This window comes from Corvus kubaryi, unplaced genomic scaffold, assembly GCF_017639235.1.
Source record: "Corvus kubaryi isolate FWS band 111438036 unplaced genomic scaffold, C.kubaryi_AGA036_p1.0 68, whole genome shotgun sequence".
NCBI lineage: Eukaryota > Metazoa > Chordata > Aves > Passeriformes > Corvidae > Corvus > Corvus kubaryi.
This window is the reverse complement of record NW_024582056.1, coordinates 23,800,829-23,823,752: the sequence shown is the minus strand read 5'-3', so window position 1 is coordinate 23,823,752 and position 22,924 is coordinate 23,800,829. Positions and strand designations below refer to the sequence as shown.

Below are 22,924 nucleotides of genomic sequence, written 5' to 3'. Positions count from 1 at the left end.
ACATGCCCATCAGAGATTCACAAATCCCATGGAGGTGCTTACATCTGAAAACCAAACTCAAGAGTCTGGAGATCAAAACAAGTAATGAGCACATATGACAGCGTCTTTGCCACATTAAGTGATTTTATCACATTCTTTGATTTAAAAAGAACAGTGAAATCTGACATTGCAGGTATTTTGCAGAACATCACTGATGCCTTTTTCTGGTCTTAAAATCAAGAATCAAACACGGTTAGAAGGGGAAAAGGGATTTTACCTTGGTATTTATTTTAAGGATCCTTAGGTGCACCACGTCCAGGTTGAATGTACCCCAATGCACACTGCCGTGCACACCCACAATAGATCAGGTATATCATTATAGGTCTTACTAATTAGCATATCTATCAAAGATTCCCCAATGAGAGGCTCAAGTGAGCCCCCCTCCCCAAGGAACCTTCCCCTGGATGGTTCTATCTTAGTTTACAAAATGTGTTCTGGAGAGGACCTTGGGGTCTGGGGCACACTGATCCCTAACTACGAAGCTTCGAAGATGTTTAGTCTCCTAGCCTGACAAACAAGTCTAAGAATATAAGCTAAAAAACACTAAGAATACAAAAGTTATAAAAAGGTATATAAAAGGGTTATAAAAGAAAAGGCAAAAAATCATCATGGCATCATCACCTGCAGAAAATGGCTTACAAAGCTACATTTAGAATAACACCCCAGATTTTGCAACTTTTTTGAATTTATGCTGCATCTGTAAATTCTTTATAATCTATACATACAGCTAGTACCATAGACATGGGTAGGAATGCATCAGAATATACCATGACTTGCAATAAAAATGCCAAAGACACAGCTTCAATTTGACACAGGATAAAGAAAAAAAAAATCAATAGCACTGCCAATGCCTTGGCCCAGCAGGGGTGCAAAGAAATTTTTAATTGGGATCCCCAGATGCTCTCAAGCAGCTGCCCAGGCTGTACATTACAACACAAACTACAGCTCCCCCATGGTCTCTGCCAGACTTGGCAAGTAGAACAGGAAAGGAGAAAAGATTTTCCCTCCTGATCTCCATATCAGGTACAACAGGTTAACACACCAATACACCCAATCATCCCCCCAGACAAACCCATCTCTATTAATAGCCAAGTCTGAAGCTTCACAAAAAGATTAACAATGTCATCCTGACCATCACTATGGCTGAAGGGGGACACCCTCGGTCTGGCTGGATACAGGTGATAGAACTCTTACACTTTTATTCCATTACTGACTTGTGATATGAGGAACACACAGACTATCAGAGCTGAGGTGAGGATTTCACTGTTTTTCACCTCATTTTCCCTCAAACCCTCACCTTCTCAGAACATTGTAACTGCTGACAAGACTTTGTTCTGCAGTTTAAACTACACATACATAGTTCATTAAATATTGTATATTCTCAGACTTGTTTATTCTCCTGTTTGTACTTACAGATTTCAGTTCTTCTCCACTATTATGGTCTTCTCACAACTGAGTTATTGGTATGAAGTATTTTAAACTCATCTGTGTAAAAGAGCCATGGACAAAGCCAACTGCATTGCCTTAAATCATTCTGTGATTCTGTAAAGGTTTGATAGTTTTATGTAATCACAAATGAATTTTCTGCGAAATAAAATATGAAAAGCATCCACTATGAGTAATGCTGGGAAAATTAATCTCACTCCACTGAAAATAACATATTCAAAAGTTAAAAATAAAGTCTTTCAAGAAAAATAATCTAACTGGGGGTACAACTTCCCCCTCTCTTTTGTATCCATGAAGTTTAAACTTTCTCTGTAGGTTTAAATCTCTTCCCACTCGTCTTTTCTTTTTCAGCCAGAAAACCAACAGCACTGAGGTCCCAGTGATGAGGAATGATTCACCAGCAGGTGCTGAGTCACAATCACACCAAATACACTCTTACATCTTGATGGAGTATCAAATTCAATAGCTTTGCTTAGTCACTTGAGCTTGCCCTAATTCCTATGATTCACTCAATTTCAAAACTTTGATTTCTGATTTCTTGTTTTTGCTCACAATATATATTGAGTTGTATAACCCTTATACAACTCTTAAAGCAGAATTGTTGCAAGCCATCACTAATCTTTAGTCAGATCCCGGGCTTCAGACACAAGGTGTGTCACTTATCAAATCCAAGCGGCCAATACGCCACAGTGCACTTTGGATTAATTTGGAAGTGCCGATCTCCCACTCCTTGCACACCTACAGAGAATTCCAGCTGACATCGGAAGATACATGCATTAGGATTTCATCCTGCCCTGACTCATGCCAGCAACAACCTACCATCAGCTAAAAGTGTGACCTTTCTCTGGGAGGGCTCCTCAGCCTGACAAGGTAAGACACAAGAAGCGAGTGCTCAGCAGTTTATGCAGAGGGTGAGGTATTTGACCATGATTAAACAAGCCAGTGTTGGAGTGACAGATTTCCAATTCCTTAGTCATTTCAGTTTGTTACCTTTTGTCCTGTCTGAAGGTAGATAAAGTAAAATTACTTTACCCAACTGTTTATCCGTTCATCCAACAACTTTTATAGGGAAGAAGCTTAGTTTGGCCTGAATTCAACTAAGGTAATAAATGTATTTCTCTCTGTAGAAATTGACAGCGATGTTTTATCTAATTGCTCCTAGCATTTCAGCCATAATCCAGAGAACTCCTCTAAAAGGTTTCAGGCTAGCATGGGGGGATGAAGGAAACTCATCATGGAGAGAGGGAAAGGCAGACACAGTGAATAGGCTTCTGATGATTACCACATTGCAGTACCTACAGGAGGCAATTATCACTACACTGTTATTTATTCTTCTGTCTTCAGGCACAGTTTTTGTACTTCCTCACTGTCCACTTCTGCAGCAGCTGCATTTAAAATTGTTGTGCTGAATTAGTGGTTAATAAGCCTATTAATGCTGAAGGTACTCAGCCAGTTATGTACATTTGGAAAAGTTCCCCTAATGAAAAGATACTGTGAGAAAGGCAGGGGTCATCTCTGGGGATGTCTGGGAATAAAACAGACCCCACAAAATCCCATAGAGTTCACAGAAATCCCACAATAAAGGTTATATATCCTTACCCTTGCAGAAGGAACTACAGCTTTGAACCTTCTTTGGCCAGCTATTCTAACTTTAACAATAGTCAATAATAGTATGAAGAAAAAAAAAAAAGCCAAGTGAAAAAATAAATATTAAACCTTTTGTCATAACAAATGAAGTATAGGTCATATGTTCTCCATAGGTTGCAGGTTCCCAAGTCCTCCTCCAGGCATTTACTATGATACTACATTTTTTAAAGAAGCTCACCTTAGTTACAAGCTCTTTTCTCTAAAATGTTGTCCTTCTCCATTATATATCCTAATGTAAGTAAATTGAAGCCATATCTCCATCAGTCTAAAGGACTCTGCAAGAAGTGCCTTTTCTACAGGTACCTGAGATTCACAAAACTATCCTGACACTATTGCTCTAGACATCCAAGATCTACCCCTAAAACAGGAAGCAAAGACAGCCATGAAAAAATTAATTCTACCTCTGCCTTCCTACCTTCACCTAGGCTGAATTACTGAATGTCTGTATCAGTGTGAGCATGAAGCAGAATGCTTCAAGAGAAGAAATAAGAGATCCACCCCAAACCAAATCATATCTTGGTGTCTTAACACTCACTTGGTTCTGATGCAGGCAAGGGATAAGCTTGAATCCAGACCTCATACTATGGTTGAAGGAATGCTGTGGTGGGTATAGTAAAAGCAACCTTGGCACCTGTATGTCCTTTTAAAATTCCACTTTACTCAAAAAGTTGAAAAAGCTTAGTTCAAACATAACTATCTTGAAGCATTATACAGAAAGGAGTCAATTTTTGACATGCTGATTTTGTTTCTGCTGAGAACAATACTTCACCAGGAAAATACCAAGCAACTTTATCAAAAACTACCACCTCCTTTGTGTAGAAATACAAAACACAACCCTGCTAAAAAGATATGTACTTGTATTTCTAATTATCAATGCCAGCAGCCAATACCTCCCTTCTTTTCAGAGCTTTGACATGATAAATGTTGGAGAGCTGCTGCTGCTATCAAAACTGACCAGCAGGACCACAACTGGAGAGAAAAAGAGGCAGAAGATCAGGACAAAAGTAGTAAATACTTACAGGTATGGCATGCTTTTATATGCCTTATTTATTCAAACTGTATAAAGACACCTTCTAAAATCCTCAAATCCTGTTTTTAACAGGGCTGTGTGCTCATGCAGCTCAGTCACCTTGGTACACAGTAAAAGCCAATACAGTTACTGAAGGCTGATTTCAATAACTGTCTGGAAAGGGTCCAAAGCAGCTTCTGCAGTTTCTGCATCAAAGACAACACAGAAAAAGGAAGGCAGAATGTAGCTGCTCTTAAATCTGGTGTAAGACTTGGGCAGTTTTCTGCAACAACTTCATTATAGCATATTTTCTATGGGCAGGTGTCCTGGTTCTGGCCAGGACAGGGTTAATTTTTTTCCAGTATCCAGGAGGGACATGGCCAGGATATGGAGATTATTCTGTACCACCTCACATCACTGCCTGGGCATAGGAAAAAGACTCTCTTCCAGGGAGAAGGGGCTCCTTCTGTGGCACAGGGAGCTGTCCAGTATTGTCTATTATTGGTTGTGTTTTCCATGTGAGTTGATTCTTTTCTTGCACCCTCCGTCATTACTATTGTTGCTGTTACCATTTATTTTCTTATATCATTGATGTTTCCAGTAAGCTGTTCTTATCTCAGCCAATGATCTTTGCGTTTGGGCTTCCAATTCTTCTCTCCATCCCAAAGCAGGGAAGGGGAGGGGAAAAGTGGGGGGAAAGAGCAGCAGTGTGGTTTTGGTGGGAGCACTAAATTGGGGAATACCATTCCTAAACCATGACAGGAGTGTCAGGCAACTACACCCCACCTTCTACTTAACAGGGCTCCACACTGAGGTTAGCGAAGAACTACCACATTTCTATTCTTGCATTAAACAGTGCAATGTTTGCTTAAGTACCAGTTTTTCTAATCAGTGGAAGAGTTTTACTTCAGAATTGTGGGGCTTTGTATTTGGTAGTTTAAATATAGTTATCCATTCAGCTACCAAAATATTTTATTCTACCACTGGACCCATCAAAACAAAGGAAAAAAAAAAAAACAACAAACAACCCACCCCAACCAACACTGGTAATCTATGCAGCAGCCAAGTGTACCATGATATTAGTTTATACACGGAAATGAGGATCATCTTATTCAGAATGCAAATCTCTTCAATCCTTAAGTGCTCCATCAGGAGTCTTGGACTGCACCTCTCTGCACACAATTTAAGCTGCTTTCTGCAGGATGCCAAATATACTCACAGAGACAGAGCATTACTAAAACAAATATCAAGGCACAAACAAAACCAGACTTTAACCAATGATTGAACAGAGCCAGTTCAGTCTCTTCAGTGATAGAAATGCTCTTGATGTCTTTTCAGATCTCGTTGGAAACTATTTAAACAACGGCCTTTTCATATCTTTGTTCACACAGATCTTTCTGTGAAATATTTACCCATGACCAAGTAGACTATATTGCTTATTCCTGATTGGTCAAGTGGTGCTTTTTGTGTTCACTGGATGTGCAATATTTGCAATGAGCTTGAGGTAAGGAAGTTTGTCAGCTCTAGAGAATAAAATCTGGAAAGATCAAGGTTCCCCAGTCCGTTAGCAGGGGGGAATGAAAATAAAAAAAAAATAAAAAAATAAAAAAACCCCACCATAGCTTTTTAAGATTTTGGTCCTGGCTCCAGAGAAACTCCTTCAGGAAGATGTCTAAGTGCACCCTCAGGTCCCTTTAGTGACCAGCAAGACTTTAGAACAGGTCTGAGAGACGTGAAAAATAAAAATTCATTATGATGCTGCAGTCAGACCCCTTATCAGATGTGTCCATCTGAGGAGAAAAGCCACCTACATGGTTACAAAAATAAGGACTAAAATTTAGTTCATTCCCTTAAAAACTGCCAGAATTACAGCACTCATCATTATTCCGGAGGGCTCTTTGTACTGCAGTTATTTTAAAAAGCAAACAAAACTGTTACAGACAAACAAACACTAACCAAAACAAACACCAAAAGTAAAACCCAGAAAACCGTGAATCGAAGAAAATAGCTGAAGGGGTAATTTGCATTCTGAATGAAAGCACAAGTTTAAATGCTGTAAAAATGAATCAACTTCTTTCTATATGACCCCTTAATGAGTTACCAAGTTTTGTCTTTTTGTCATCAAACAATTCCTTTTCAGGATTTCATGGGGCATGTGGAAGAAGACTTTTCTCAAGCAGAGACAGAATGATGTCTAACCATGTCAGCTGATTGGCAGAATTCTGACAGATGTCACATACATTTTAGCAGGTAGGAGATAGGGGGGAAACAAAAGTCAGGATGTTCTTGTTCAAGTAATTACTAAGAACATTGCAGCCAAAACTAACATTTTTTTTACCTGCCACAATTTATCACCTCCTCCCTCAAGTTTCCTGTCAAGAGAGACTCTGCTGCACACTTTGAAAATTTGCAGTTGGGTTTATTTTACTTACATGGGAAGTAAATGCCCCACTTAAAGGGATATCACAGAAAAATAGACAAGACTTCTCTACTCCCTTATTCTTGAAGTTGTATCTTGACTGTGTCCTATGTCCTTTCTCTTGGCCTGTTGATATGAGGCAGAGAAGAGTAATCTGTGAAGTAAGTAAGCATTACTGCAAAATTGAAGTCTTCTCGAAATAGTCATTGTAACTTCATTGCTGGTTAGACAAGTGTTTTATCAATTACAAGTCCACAGCTTCTTTTCTTCCCCACCTTCTCCAAATAATAATGAATACTAGCTAATTATAAATTGTTACGTCTTGCACAGAAACAAAGATAAAAAAATCTTAAATAAAAAGTTGTAAAGATTAATGTTGTAAAGACTAATTAAAGTTGTTACAGCTTAATGTGCTGTAAGCACAAACTACCCAAGGTGAGTATTTTCTTCATGATTTTATTCTGCAAGTATAAGATCACATATAACTTTCATCACATTTGCTAATGCATGCTCACCTTTCCCAACAAAAGTATTTTTGAGATCAGCATTTACTACAAAAACTCAAACATTACTACATCTTCCAACATGGAGTCCATTGTTTCACCTTCCAATAATATTAAAACAACATCCTGCCATCCTATAAAATATACCTATTATAAAATAAGGCAATATTGATCTTATTTTCTGCAGCAATGGTAAAATCTTACTTCTTTGATTCTGTGCTTGTTCCCTTTTATGCTCCAGATAACTCATTAAAACTTAACATGTTCTGTTCTCAGTATAAACCTAATAGTTCAACTTTTCTTATTTTCCTACTTTCACCGTAGGTTAAAATATTACACAGTTAAACTCCTAAATACACTCTAGGCACCACCTAACTCACTTTTACAACAGTGCCAATGAATCCAAGTGCAACCACACTACAAATTCAGAATCCTTCCAAGCCAGCACATAAGAAGGGTGTTTTTCCACAAACAGTTCTAGACAAGAGGCAAAGGATTCCAAAATTTGGATCTTCACCATCGTGAAATAACTTTTTTCCAGCATCAACTTAAAGGTCCTTAAATAACACCTAGAGAGCACTCCAGATTAATTTTTTTTTTTTCAATAATTAAAATTGTCTGCTGAGGGGGAAAGAGAGAAAATCCAGGTACTCCAGGACTAAAAAAACCTAAACAAATAGAAAAAGCAAACAAAAAAAACCAACGACCAGCAAAAGTGAGTATCTTTTGTAATGGAAAAAGTCCCAGACAGATTGAAGCAGTACTCAAATACTTTTCGCAGTACTGAACACTCAACAAAAACCAAACAAATACAACCACAAGAAACCAAACCCACAGGGGAAAAAGAAAAATAAATAGCAACTCACTATTTTACATTCCTTCTAAAATTTTGATGTTATAGAGGCATAACACAGGCTTCATATTTCTGGCCCAACTGGAAACAAGAAATACAAGAAGGAATTTTGAATTAGGTAGTTTGCATGAAACCCCCAACACAGTTTAGTACATCTTAAAGAACAAGGTATTTATGTAAATATTGAAAATAAATCTGACAAAAAATGTTTATGGGCTAACTGCAGTTCTTCTATCACCCTAGAAGGATCCATTGCTGTTTATGTCACCACATTACTGCTCACAACACAAAAGAGCAGCAACTTTTCCAGTCATCACCTAAAGCTGTAGTGGATACATTTTGTAAGTAAGCAGGACAAAATCTCATGTACAGCCAAGTATAGCACCCTGAAAGAAGAGGACAAATAATGACAATTCTGACGACAAGGAGACATCACTGGCAGGAAGAAATGTGCAATCATGTTACTTTCCAGCTGGTCTCTTCAGACCATGATGCTCCTGGATTTTCTCTTGTGTACAAGGTGACATTGACTTCTCTGATCTAATTGCTCAACTTAAGTAAAAAAGCTGATGGAGTATTTCAGCTTCTCTGTTATCCAGCTTGTTACTGAAGCATTTCAATATGCCTCTATAACTGTATGTTATTTGTGCTATTCCTGTTTATTGTTTACCCCCCAGATGTAACTGTTACTCTGATAAAACTGTTCTGTAACTACAATAAATGGACCAGTTACAAAAACTCCTACCTTACAGTAGTCAGACAGGGGCAAAACACAGCATCTTACACAGATGTTGTTGTAAACACACCAGTAAAGCATGTAAAGAATCCATAAAACCACAGAATCATTACAGTTGGAAAAGACCTTTAGGTTCATCAAGTCCAACTGCTAGCCCAGCACTACCAAGTCCACCACTAAACTATGTCCCCAAGGACCATATCCAGATATTATTTAAATACTTCCAGGGAAAGTGATTTTACCACTTCCAATGCTTGATAAATATCCAATCCAAAACTACCCTGGAATAACTATATATTTGAGACCTCTTTATCTAAAGATATCTTTATAACATAACTTTCACCTTCAACTTTCACACTGGATTTTTACTTTTCTTCAGCACATCATCCATCAGTCAGTTATAGCAGGTAGCAAAAGTCTTTCATCTTATATGGACAAGGTAAGGCAGCAGCAGTCAGTAAATTTTGGGCAGAAGAAACTGATGTCAAAAACAAGCTTTCATTTTTTTCAAAGGAAAAACCTATGAACTACATTGTGTAAACAAAAACTAACAGAGTTTTCTCATGCCCACAACAGAAACAAAGTGCTGGAAAAGTTTCCAGAGACCATTTAGTCTGTCCTAAAGATGGATTATTTACATCTAGAGCAGTATGTAGAAAATGGCTAGTTCAACCCATTTACAGAAAGTAATTATTCCATGTAATTCAGTATATAATTATATGGTATGAATGATACTGAGAGGAAGGCAGGAAAGCCCAAGCAGAAATGAGGGCTTCAGAGGTAGACTATCAGGTGATATTTTAACTCTGGGACAAGGTGAATGTTTGTATGTCTGGAGGCTGAAGAGCTGATAGAGGTGACAGGTATTTTCCATTCAAAAACAGCCCCAATTTTTTTTTCTCCTCCAGTGCTGCTCCTCTGTTCTCTAACTTACATGTTGAAAAGACAGAACTTGCCTTTCTGAGGTGACTAAGAGATGCGGTTTGATACTTTTGGCACTCCAGCCGCCTCTTAAGTTTTATCTGGAGTGGGAGGAGCAGCTTGGGATGGTGATAAGAAAGACAAGCAGGAGTAGCAAATTAAGTATAGAAAACTAAATCTTCTGCTAAAATACAGAAGTCTATGCACAAAACTTTGTTCAAGGAAAAACAGAAAATCTACTTACTCTAGAAGGGCTCCAAATTCTTGTTTTTATTTTTCATTTACACGAAACAACCAAGAAGGCAATATTATTTGAAACTACACCGATCTGAAAGCTACAACTTTCACTTCGTGAAGCTTGTAGAGAAAGAGGCAGAAAGAAAGAGACAGAAGGAAATGGATTTTCCCTTGTCACAAGATTTTCTCTCATTTTCACCATCCCAGTCAAAAGCTCTACAGCCAGCCAAGCCACCTGGATTTAGATCAGCTCTAGCACTGCTACATGCAACAATGCAAGAGACTTGGATTGTCACAAGAGCATAGAGATGCACATTAGGACACTGTAGCTTTCCTCACTAGCACATAGATATCATTGCAACAAAAACAGAAAGTGGGACTGGCTTTGGAGAAGAATCAAACCAGTGGAAATATTCCCACATAGACAGGGCTGCAGATGAACTTTTGTTAGCACCACCAAAGGGGCACTCTCACAGCTGCTAAAGAAAATGGATCTCTCCTCATTTCGTGCCGCAGAAGAAGCAGCTGTTGAAAGTCAGCCTATGCCAGTCCAACTCATCTGCTCAGCACTCCCTGCAGAAGCACACAGTGAAATACAGAGAGGAAAAGCAGGGGATCCACACAGGCCATCCTCTGCACAACAGAGGGTACGATAGAGACTTCTGTCTCTAGGGCACAAAGCAGGTCAGAAATCATTTTGGATCCTTTACTTATAACTATTGGCATACAGGTCATTATGTTCTTACAGCGATTTTGCTGTACACGCAACCCCAGACTAAAGGAAATTCTCAGCAAATAGCACTTATTGCATGAGGTCCAGACAGCATCTGAGCTCAGGAGAGAGCACAGGAAGAGAAAACAGGTTTTTCTGCCATCGTCTTCCCAAGATTATCTGTACCTCTCACCAGGATCAGCACGATCCTTCATCCATGCTAATTACTATTTGTGAAAATCCACACAGAGCTCTGGGTCCTGAGCAGCCTCTCCCCCAGCTCCTCCTTTAGGTTCTGCCACCATCCAGCATCTCTCCTGAGGTGTGTAGCAAACATCCATACGGAATGACCCCACTCTCAGGAGACTCTGAGGAGCCAGCTGGGTCCACAGGATGACAGTCCAACCTCCTCCCCAGAAAGCTGACATCGAGTACACTTCTCCAGTGAGACAAACCGAGATGGCTTTCCCTGGAGATGGTTCTGAAGACACCACCCCATGCTACACTGAATGACTTGTGTCACGCAAGGGGTCCAGAGGTTTAGTTTGCAGATGAATGCGCTACTATAAAAGCATAATTAGGTCTCCCATATACACACAGAATCAACTCTTCCCATTGCCAAGTAGGGCAGTCCAATAGCTCCTAAACAGCAAACATGAGCTTCATGGAGCTGCCTTTCTTTTTCTCTAATGCCTCTCTCAGAAATGCCGGGATTTCTTCAAACTTTATTTCTAAAATGCATAAACTGTTTTGTAAGTCAAAACCAATATATTTTTCCTCTCCCCACCCCCAATGAATTTAGCCTCTATCAGATAAAGAGGATTCTCTGAAAAGAGTCCTGTCTTCCAGCCTGAGCAATTAATCATCTTAGTAACAGCAGACTAGAACAAGGCAAAGAATATGCTGCATAAAAGAAAATCCTATATTTTACCATTTCTCCCTTTGGAAAACAAAGAAAAATGCTGAAAAAACAAAACCCAAGCCAAACCAATGAACACTGAAACAATGCACCTTCAAAGGTTTTCCCAGCCAGCAAAATAGCAAAAGGTACTGAATGATTAATAAATGTACTCTGTGACCAGAAGGATGAACTGCTAAAGGCAAGTCACATTTTGTGCACCAATTTCTTAAAAAGCCATGTTAGGACATATTTTGGAGCCAATACACTTACAATAAAGATACAACTATTGCTTGAATTGATACAGAATACTAAATTATCAAGAACTCCAACCAGCAACTGAAAAAAACCTCCCACCCTTCAGTATTCCTGTTGTACCAGGCAAGCTCACTGAAATAAGCTGTTTGCTACAAGGTTTTCAGAGAAGACCATTGTCAGTACTTAATAGCTGATATGGACCATTGAGTAGGCAAAGCATCTACATTCTGCAGAGTGAAAACTGCTTACCTGGGACAGATCTATTACGCTGTGCAGCTTCACTGATAGGAATAAAATTAAAGACATGACAGTACCACTGAGGATATTAGTTCATAAGGGAATGAGGCTAAAAGATTACTGTAGTAACTGATAGACTGTTAAGGCCTGGAAAGCCTATTATTTTTCCCATTCCTGATTTCTTAGCATTGTCATTCCAGTGCTAATTACCTAATTAAAGGAGCTGTGTGATATTAACAGCATATCTACTTCTTGTGGTGAGCTGAGAAGACCGAAGATTAAAAACACATGGTCTCTTGCCATCTTTGGAACAATGACAGAGCAACATTTGCAAAAGAAATAGCACGTTCTTTGTTAAAAAAGTCCCTAAATTCTCCATGAACATCAAGTTCATAACCCGCTGACAAACAGAGCACCTGTGAATTCCCCCCAGCCTCAGAACACCAAGCAAATGGCACTTATAGTGAAAGACAAAGTGCAAGAAGAAGAGAAGAGGCAACACTTCACAGGGAAACAGGGAATTCCCCTGTAATTTCGGGTATCGCATACCATGATTCACAGCATCAGCACACAAGTGCAAGTTTTTAGTTAGCAACTTGCAAACAACAGTTAGGAAAGTCTTGGGGAGTATACAGTGTTCTCTGTTGGCAGCAGGGGACCAGGAATCCTGGAAGCAAGATCACTTCACAGACGTAAAACAGCAGCAGAACTGTTTGGGGCACTGCTTGGACTTTAAACACAACATTCATTAACGGGAGATCTGTGTGAGACAATTCCATGCAGAGGAAGCATGAAAAGCTTTCTGGTTTGAACATGCCTCTAGGATGTTCATGTGACTGGGTCAAAAAGTGGGTTGACGCTTCTAAAGCAGTTAAATTTTCTAAAACAACAAAAAACCCCATGGATCAGTAGTTTTACAAGGACTTTACTCCTATCCACTCTGTGCCAAAATGATTAATATCAGCTTATTCCTCAAGCTTGGCCTAATTCACCATATTCTACTAGTGATACTGAGTGGCTTAATTTTTCGATGTTCAATTAGCAGTATCTTGAAAGAATTGATCTTTTTTTGAGTAGGCAAAGCAGTAATTGAGCATTTATAGAGAGCAAAGAGTGTAATACAGGTGCCCTGATGCATAAAATTGATGTATACAACTGCTATAATTGCTTTTGAAAATACTGGCCTTAGTGTTGAGAAAAATATGCAATCCATCAAGAGAGTTGAACACATCCTTTTAGCCAAACTTACAAAAATTCCTCTCACTTTACACTCTACCATTCCCTTCTGTTCACAGAGTTCTCTTGCCTTGTCAACAGCCCTTCCAAAACATATAGTCAACACTACCCATAAAGTTATTCAAACAAACAAACAAAATCACAGTACTTGGACAGCTATTGATCCCATCTTTATAATTTTTAGATTGTGCTCAAGAACCGAGAAATGGTTTTCCTTTGATTGTTCCATGGCCAGTAGCATGATTCACAGGCTAAAGGACTGATGCAGGTCATCATAAAATATTCCCTTTAATTTCATAAATACTGTGAAGTTTTTCATTGTGTTATCACAAAAACATTAATTTGAATACATAACGACTTGAATAAATAGTCAATTAATGGCAGAGAACTGTACTTTCAGTTTTACACAGACTCAGAGGTATATATTCTGCCTTTACGTGTGTCAATTTAAAATTTGAAACCAAATCCTTCCAACAACTTCAGATTAATGACACTCTTTACCATGAGTAACAAGCTCAGATTCTGGAATACTGACAAAATTTTAGCTCTTCATAGTGCCCCCTAATATTTTTGAAATGTATTGCAGTAGCTGATCCTTCACACCAAATGTTTCCAAGCACAGCATCTAAAAGCTGCATTAAAAATCTGCAACTCATCCATTTAGCCATGCTGAAGAATGTTTTCAGAGCAATTTTTCACAGTACCCCAAGGAAAATAGCATTTTTCAGACAATATTCTAATTAACCAGAGACTGTTAGTCCTTAAAGTATGAGGACCTCCAGCTTAAAAGACAACCAAGTTGGAGCAGCACACTGATGTCTTAAAAGGTCCAGCTGCAGGTGACCTTAAAAAGCTCCAAAATATTTTGGGCCAAGGATGAAAGACTAGATGTGCCACAGTATTAATCTGCACTCTATAGGGTAGACAGGATTTAATCTAACAGCATATTCAACCATTGAGCTGAATAGCTGCAAATTTACTTCCAAATTCACTGTTTTGAGCATTATAGCAGTTATAGTTGGCTCTAAATTCTAGAGCTGAGATTACCGGGCTGTAACATTCACTGTCACAGAAGAAAATATTAAATCAAACCAAGCAGTTAATTTGCCTCGGGAGGCAAAGACCTTGCTAGAAGTCACAAACCCCAAAATTTCCTCATTCACGCCGAGGTCTCCGCAAGATAGTTTTTCTATCTGCGCCATCTACTGGCCGAATCCTATAACTATTCTCAATCGATTTCCCCCGACATACCCACTCTGATACTTCAGTGATTCTCCGTCATCAAAACAATCCTTGAAAGATCACAGACAATTTCTGTGAAGTTCATAAAAAAGCAATAAGAAAAGGAAATCTATTTTCAGGCTTAAATCAGCTCTGAGTATGCTTTCACCTCAACTGCAAAAGGGTACGTAAATGAAAGAAAACTGAAATCACTTAGTTCAGCTATTAATATACTAGTGCTTCCTAACGCTAGCCCCTGCCCTTATCCCCAATGAACAAACAAAGAAAAAAAAGGAAAAAAATAAAAAGAATAGTGCATGGTTAGTGGAAAATATTATCATTTTTATTTTGCTTTTTCATGCATTTAAAGCTTTTAAGTCATATTCATACCAAATCAGACAAAATAAAAACAAGCAAATAAGTCCTCTGCATACCATTGACTAATGACTTCATAGCAGAAACAGATCACTGGTAGACTTTCCCCAAACAAAACACTATCTATTTCCCACTACCTTGCTGATTAAAAAAAAAAAAAAAAAAAAAAAAAAAGAGTTTCAACTTGATCTGTCTTAAAGCATATAGCAACAAGAACAGCAAAAACTATGCAGTTCATCTTCAGGAAGTCACTGAACACAGTAAGCTTCTTCTTTCACCTTTATCAGGTCATTTACACCCATATCTGTCCTTGGCTATCTTTCACTGGGCTCAAAGTCTTCCCTCACTCTTGCCTATAGCGTGCCTGCCATTCTTCATTGGAAAAAAGAAACCAAAACTCTAGACCAGTTCTCTGCCTGCCTGTCTCTGACACATCACAAGATCTCATCACTTCTACTTGGAAGGGACATTAGTTCAAAAGGGATAGCTTCAGAAACATAAAGTGAAGCTTCTCAAAATAAAGAAACCCCCAGAGAATTTAAGATACATTATTAGAAAGCAATAATACATCTTGCATGTATCTAAGAGCTTGGTTTCTATTTTTAAGAGAGCAAAAAACATGGTTCAGCTAGACAGCAGCAACAGAACCATTACATTTTTTGATACTAGAAGAAATATAAGGATCTGTCAATTCAGTGAAACACAGAGTCATATTTAACACCTTTGGTAGCCTTCACTAACTCCTAACTAGAAGCACCCTTAGGCAGTATAAATTAACACAAAATGGCTCTGTCAAGTGCACAAAGACACTTTCCTGTATCTAAAATGAGGGACCTAGAAATACTTTTGAACTTACAGTAGAAATCCACACTGTAACTGTACAGGTCTGTAAGAGAACAAGGTCTGGAAGGGGTTCAATTCTCCCTCATCTTTGAGCCTCATTTTTCTTATAATGAGAAGCACAGAGAAGAAGTACCATATGCTCTGGCCCAGTCCTTGATCTAGAGTAGTCTGGGTCAGAACACAAGACAAGACATTGTGCAGTTGCACTGTAGCACAAGGATGTGCAGGGAGGAGAACAGAGTCACACCACCCAGAAAGATCACACAGCTGTTTGCTGGTGCACAGGAAATGCTGGATTATGAAGGTCAGCATGCTGCCTTGCTTCCTTGCTAGGTACCTAGAGAAAGCTTTGTGAATACTTTCCTCACTCTCCCACAAAGCATCCATACCAGCAGCTGATCACAGGGACCAGAACTTTGCTCATGTGAAAGGGACAAAACATAATGCTCATATGCAGATGCAAAGAGAAGCTAGTCCAGGCTGTCCACAAGAGCTCAAATTTTAAAAGGGTTGCATCTTCCTCTGTCGTTTTGGCCACTGATCCAAGCAAAATACAAAGTTAGATAAATTACTGGCCCTATTCAGGAAGGCAACATCCATATTCCTCAAGATCTACATTACAAATGCACTGTTTTTACCTCAGAACAAGGGACTAAATAGTCTTCCTACACACACCAATTGCCACTAAATTACCATGAGATCTACTCCAACCCACACAAAAATCTATTTGTATCCTCACTGCAGTTTTGGCAGTACATCAATTACTTTGACAACCCTCACAACTGTAAGAATATGTATAAACCTTGATCCAAAGATGAAATACTGCTTTCATTAGCTTAAAATAGCACTAGATAAGCAAACCTGCCAGCCATATTAGAACATTTTGCTGTTCTATTATGTTTTAGGGGAATCATCTCCTCCCTTTTATCTCTGTTTTTCTTGTAGTTTGCAGCAATACACCAGAGAATACGAAAAGCCCAAACCCTGCAGTGGCCTTCTGGTGTCAGCCATGATAACTACTCACTCTAAAAGGCTTTTATTCAAATTTAGCAGCTTGCAAACATTCCCTGTCCATTTGTCAGGTGAAGGTAAAGTGATGATCTCCTGTTCTGAACAGTTTTAAAAGGCAGATAATTGCAGACAGATAATCACAGGTAAAGCCTGTACCCTATCATCATTCCTGAAGAACACCCTGCTGACCTGTAAAGAGACAGGAATCAGCATCACAAAGATGCTGCCTTATGAATATAAAAAGCTCTGGGGGGGAGCAGGAAAGGAGGCAACTACATACCTCTCCATTTTGACTGTTAGAGAGTATTTCTGATGCTTCTCTAGTTTGAAATACTAATTGACTGAATGCATGTCCTTGCCCCTCCTTACCTGTGCAGCTCAGTAATTTGATCCCCTACAAAAAGTAATGCTGTCTTAAGGATTCTCAAAATAATACATGACAAACTACACATCCACTAGTTGACTCTAGGTGCCTCTAGAGTGCAGCTCAGTGTTTGACTTCACAGGTTCTACCCACTGCCACCTTTTTCAAACTTTCCAGAATTATCCCTACTAGAATCAAAGGGGCTGCTCTGCCATGGTAACAGCCCTGCAGCTCCTACTGTCCTGAAAAGGTTCCCCTTGCTGTTAGGAGCAGCAGACCTTCAGAGCACAGTGACACACGGCTCTTCCACTCTACAGATTTAGGAGCCATTATCTTAAAGGCTGAGGTATGAGTCTTTTGTGTTTTCATCTCTGCCTCTTCACCACCCTGTTGTCCAGGTCTTTCTTTCTGCCTGGGGTCTTCAACTGCCTTCCTGCCTCTCTAGCCTTTCATGTTGCCAAAGTTCTTCCGCCCTTCAAAGTAGGCCTGCCTAGAGGATATCATAGCTGGAAAGTGACAAAATCAGAGAGTCAGCCAGAAGTTGAGGATTACAGAAAGTGGAAATTTTCTGACATTTTCAAGCAATCTAATTTGGAAGGCTGGCAAATACACCAATGCAAAATAGCATTAAAAATAGTTCATCCACTTGCTTCTCAATGAATCGTGCAGGATTTTAGAAACAAACAAATACAAATTTTAAAAAGATTTTATACCTCTTTCTATTGATATTACATCTTGAATACTGTAAAAAAAGTTTATTAACACTACAGTAAGACTGTTAAATACCATGCAGCAAAAACTTTGCAGAAAGTAAATTATCAAAGATTATTTAAGAATAAAAGATAAATGGAATGAAACAGGGAACAGCAGAAAAGAAGGAAAAAATATTTGTGGCAATTCCTGTGATGCAGGAGTTATTATACAGCTAAAATAAAATAACATTTTCACAATGCAATTATGCCACAGAGTAGGAAAGATTTCACCAGAAATTCACAGGCTTTGCTTGCTAGGCTTGAGCAGGCAGAAAGAACTTTTATCTCCATGCACCTTGACACAATATTGCTACACAAGATAACACTTTCGAACTTTTTTAATTAGTTCCAAATGCAAGTCAGTACACATTTGGAAATTAGGAACAGGAGGAATTTACTTTTCCCTAAAGTCTTGAAAGAAGAAAACATAATTTTGTAAAGGTCGTCTCTATGTACAAGAGACATTAATATCTGCATGCTCTCACCTAACCTCCACTGGTCTCAGGAAGAAGATACTCAGTTTTCCTCCTCATAAAAACCAAGAAGTAAGAAAAGTTATAGAAAAGAAAAAAAAAAATAGTAGTTTAGCTAGACTTAAGTTACACTAAAACATTAGCGGTCACTCATTATTCTATACAGATGTTCAGATTATTACAGCACAATAAGCCTTTTGCCAGTGTCACTGTCATTATGGTTTTATTAGAACCCAACATCCATCCTGGATGTGTTGCTATTCCCAACAAGCATTCCTGTGTATTGGAAGGTGTCCCTACCCATGGCAGGGGAATTGGAACTAGATTATTTTTAAGGTCCTTTCCAATCCAAACCATTCTATGGTTCTATGAAAGATGAAAATAAACATTAACAGCTGCCTACTTCACTTGCCAGTCCATCAAAACTAGGCAAGGTTCCAACTGCTAAGAGTTGCACAGATATATTGTAGAGCATATGAAAGCACTAAAGACAGCAGGACAGCTTTACTTTCGATATTTCCTGCACTGTAGGGTATACTTCACAATACAGAAGACTGTTCACAAAATAAAATCCTTTACTTTATAGTTTTTTGAGGGAGTACGTAAGTTTTGAAACCTCCCTCTTTGTCTCTTTTTCCTCTCCCTACTAAAGTAAATCAACAGAAATTAACTTAAGGTTAAACTAATTGGGGGTTAGGGGTGGGGGTGTGGAATTCTACTAGATTGCCATTTGCATTATCTCTAACTTTCTTTGAATACATATGTATATACTTATATGTATGTATTTTCCCATTATAGGTGTAACAGTCCAATTTTTGTGAGCACTCCAGAGAAGACTCAATGTTTTTTAGCACCTACCACTCACAGAGATCCTAGCAACCAGCTAGAGTCAGCAATCTAATTTAACATTGTTCCTATCACATTCATGGCTGTCCATGCATGTCTACCATCCTCTTCAGTTATGTAAACACACTAGCAGAAAAGCACCTTCCACTGGGAATATTATAGTAACAGTTCCTTCAATTCTCAGTTTGTACAGAGATTTCAAACAGCCACAGCTGATCTATGTTTTCAGTGATAACCAGTGAAAAGCCTTGAGCTCAAAAATCTCCAAAGAAAAAAATCTCCTGTGCCCTGTTAAGTGATTTTACAGCAGAAACAGAATTACTTTCATGAAGTGCAAGCTTTGCCACTTCTAACATGTAGTCTTATGTCCTCATCCTCCTCCCATCCCTAAGCCTGCTTGCTCTTTGCCATCTTAACATGTTTTAAATCCAGAGGAATAAAGTAGAAACTCACTTGAGTTATGATCCACAAATGTTGTCATACAAGTGATCCATATCCAGCCTACAAAACCAGACTGGAACAGCAGTTAACAGTAATTTTAAGACTCTCAAAAATTCACATTACAGACTGAGAAGCTTATTTAGCACAGTGGTTTTCCTTTGAGGTTGAAGCAGTCTGTCTGCAGAAAGTAACTGTCTTGTCAGGGTACCTCAGCAGCTTAAAATACCCTGAATCTATGTCAGTTCATGGAAACTAAAAAATAAAAAAAAATTCTGAGAGCTTTCTATTGCTTGTGCTCCACTAGTCAAGCCTTAAGCCTTTGTAAAACCAGTCTACAGCTTTATTTGCACTAAAGTAGTGCCACAACCAGATACAGCTCTGAGAGGAAGATGACCTACTAACCAGCATCCATCATGGATGACTGTACAAAGTGCTGCCATTAGCAGCCAGTGCAGTGCTCAGCGTGCTTTTGGAGTGTTCCCAGGACATTTCACGTCAGGGCCCAGTTGGAACTGCAGCAGTCCATTGCAGCAGCTCTGATTGCGCATTATGTTTTGGAGCAATACTATTTTCACGCAGATACCTTTTCCTATCATGCCAGAGAAAGGAAGAAGAATATGATGCAGAAATGGATGCACAAACTCTTCCACAGTAAGAAAGAGCAGATGGGGAGCACCTTTCCTGATAACAGCTTTCCTGACAACAGTAAACCTGTTTGGGAAAGGCTCTCACGGTAAGGGCAATTTGGCCAATACACCACAGGTGGCTGTCCTCTCCCAGCTAATCCTGAGATGCATCAACCAACAAAAAATTTCCCAAGATTTAGGAAGATGAATGGTAGCAAAGCAAGCATAGGACATCTGGTAGTAATTAACCATGGTGAGCAATATCCTTTCCTCTTCACTCATTAAATCATTAATTCAGACATCTTTGCCCAAGGAAGCGAAGCAGAGTATAAGCAACATAAAAAGCTCTTTTTTGGTAAAAGTTGTTGTCATGGGTTAGCAAGCATAGTCCCGGAAGTGATTTTCTTGCAAAGAGGTGCTTACGGCTTCCTCTATGAGCTAACAGAACTGATCAACTGGCTAGTTTGAATATGGACAATTTTTTAAGCCACTTAGAATTTTGACCGCCTCTGTGGTCCACATTTAGGAATGGGCAAACCCCGGGAGGCTCTCTCTTGCTTCCGGCTGGAGGACTGGTAACTGGCCTGGGCCCTGCTGGGACCTGCTTGGGCCACAGCCATCCTGGAGCCGATGGGCCCTGTGCCACCTGCGGCCCCCCCCCAGCCCTGCTTTGTGCAGAGGGGCGGCTCCCTCTCTCCAATGTGGCCCAAGATTCAGCTGAAGCTGCCCTGCTGCCCAGCAAAGATCATGTGACCAACAGCAATAAGCGAAATTCCAGCTGCAAAGCCTGGGTGAGATTAACCCATTTAGTGCTGTGAAGAGCTGAAAACCTGAGGGAGGAGAAAGAGGAGATGCTTAAAGCTGAAAGTCTGTTGTAAAGCTACGGTGGTGATGGACTATGATATATCAGAGTACCCATTGTAATTTCATGAAAGCAGGGGGGTGGAGCGCTTAAACTGTACTTTATGAGCAAAAGCACCTGTGCTGGAATAAGCAAATGCTGAAGCAGCTGTAATTTGAGGAGACATTTGGACAGGGAGAGATGAAAGCGATGAGGACTCTTGCTCCAATTAGAAGGAAAAGACCTCAGTTTCTAGAAATACTCCCATAGATGGTCCTAGAGATGAAGATGATGAGGACCCTTTTCCTCCCAGGGAAGGGAAGGGCCTCTATTCTTAGAGATGAAATGCTCCCAGAGATGGGTGAAGAGAACTTTTGTTTCTGAACACCTCAACCTTAAAATGGTACCCCAGTAGCTCAAGATTGGACCCTCAAAAGCAGTTGTGGGAAAAGCTGCAAGTCATGAGAAGGGACTCCCACATGGTGCAAGCAGAGAACCAGCCCGGGCGGCTGTCTCCTTGTGATAATATCTCCATGGTATGAGCAAGAGAGACTCCTCTTCCTAAATGAACTGAACAAGGTTATTATAGAAGTGGTAAACAGACTGAACATCTCAAGGGTTGTCTTTTTACAGTGTCAGTGGGAGAAGGGAGAAAGGTGGGGGAGAAGTGTTCTGAAGGTGTGGTATGATTTTATTTTGGTTTTTTTCTTCCTTCTTTTAGGTCTATTAATAAACTTCTTTATATGCTTTCAAGTTTTGTGCCTGCTTTGCTCTTCTTATCTCACAGAAGGTAAACAGTAATGTGTGTTTTGAACCAAACCACTACAGTTGTCAAATTTCAAATAACATATTTGAAATACCAATGATCTCTGAATAATGCAGATCATTGAATTAATTACTAGACATCTGAAGCTATTAAGAAACCAAAAGACTCTTCCACAAATAAGCTTTCAATAAGCTTTGAAACAAGTTCCAAAATCATTAATACATTGGAAATTTATGTATGCTCAATCATTCCTATTCAATTACTCAAAATTCAGGAGTTGCATCAAGAAAAGAAATTCTCCAGCAGTAAACTCCACAGCAAAACTCCATGCATGGTTTTGATCTGCATGCTCTACTTGTTTGGATTGCTGAGTGACAAGTACAGCACTTAGGTCATACAATACAGCAAATTCTCTAAGTCAGAGTGATGCTCAATGAATTTTTCAGTAAAAATCTATGAGTTTCTTAAAAAACAAATGCAGATAGACATTAATGCCTCCCACTAAGAAAGCACTGGTGTTTTGCAGTCAAAGAAAATCGGCTGCACCATGAAAGATTAATTTTATCTACTTGCAGTGCCTTCTGCAGGTATTGTAGATTTGAAACATTGATACTCAGTTGGAAGCAATTTGACAAGTCATGAGAAGGCAAAAAAGGAACCATAAACCAACCACTGTAATCTGTTGATAAAATGGATAATAGCTGCTCTGCTGGATATTAATAAACTTAGCAGCACATTAGCAGATCATCTTTCATCCAAAGGATCTACAGTCACCCACAGGCAAACTATAATCCATGCCTCTGTATCAAACTATATACACAAATCATACGTGCATATGTGCACACCCCTCTTTCATTAAATTACAACAGCTAAACAGTCACCAGGTATAGCAACTGCTTCATGGCATTAAGCATTAATGGTACTCTTTTCTTGCATAGTGAATCCACAGACTTTCTTCAGCAGCAGCCAGATTCACCCCACGTTCACTCAGCAGGATGAGAGCCTTGCAGTTTAAATGGCTTAGAGTGAGTCAGAAAATAATCTGTCCAGTTACAGTTCTGCTCCAAATATAGCACCAGGCTCATTCTGAAACATTTCAGCAAGAGATGGGCCAGGTGTCTTCCAAGTCTCATCTGCATCAAAAAGCCATAACTAATTGGTATTTGTCATTTTCTTTTCATTTTGTTCCAGCTGCAGTGAGAGACCGTGCAAAC

General features: G+C 39.3%; 1 long non-coding RNA gene across 1 annotated transcript; it reads left to right on the top strand.

Annotated features, from left to right (window-relative positions):
- Positions 1–1,944: 1,944 nt before the first annotated feature.
- On the top strand, positions 1,945–6,813 carry LOC121674496. The gene is made up of 3 exons (XR_006019645.1): positions 1,945–2,355; positions 4,038–4,153; positions 6,282–6,813. It is a non-coding gene; the product is annotated as an uncharacterized LOC121674496 (long non-coding RNA).
- Positions 6,814–22,924: the final 16,111 nt, after the last annotated feature.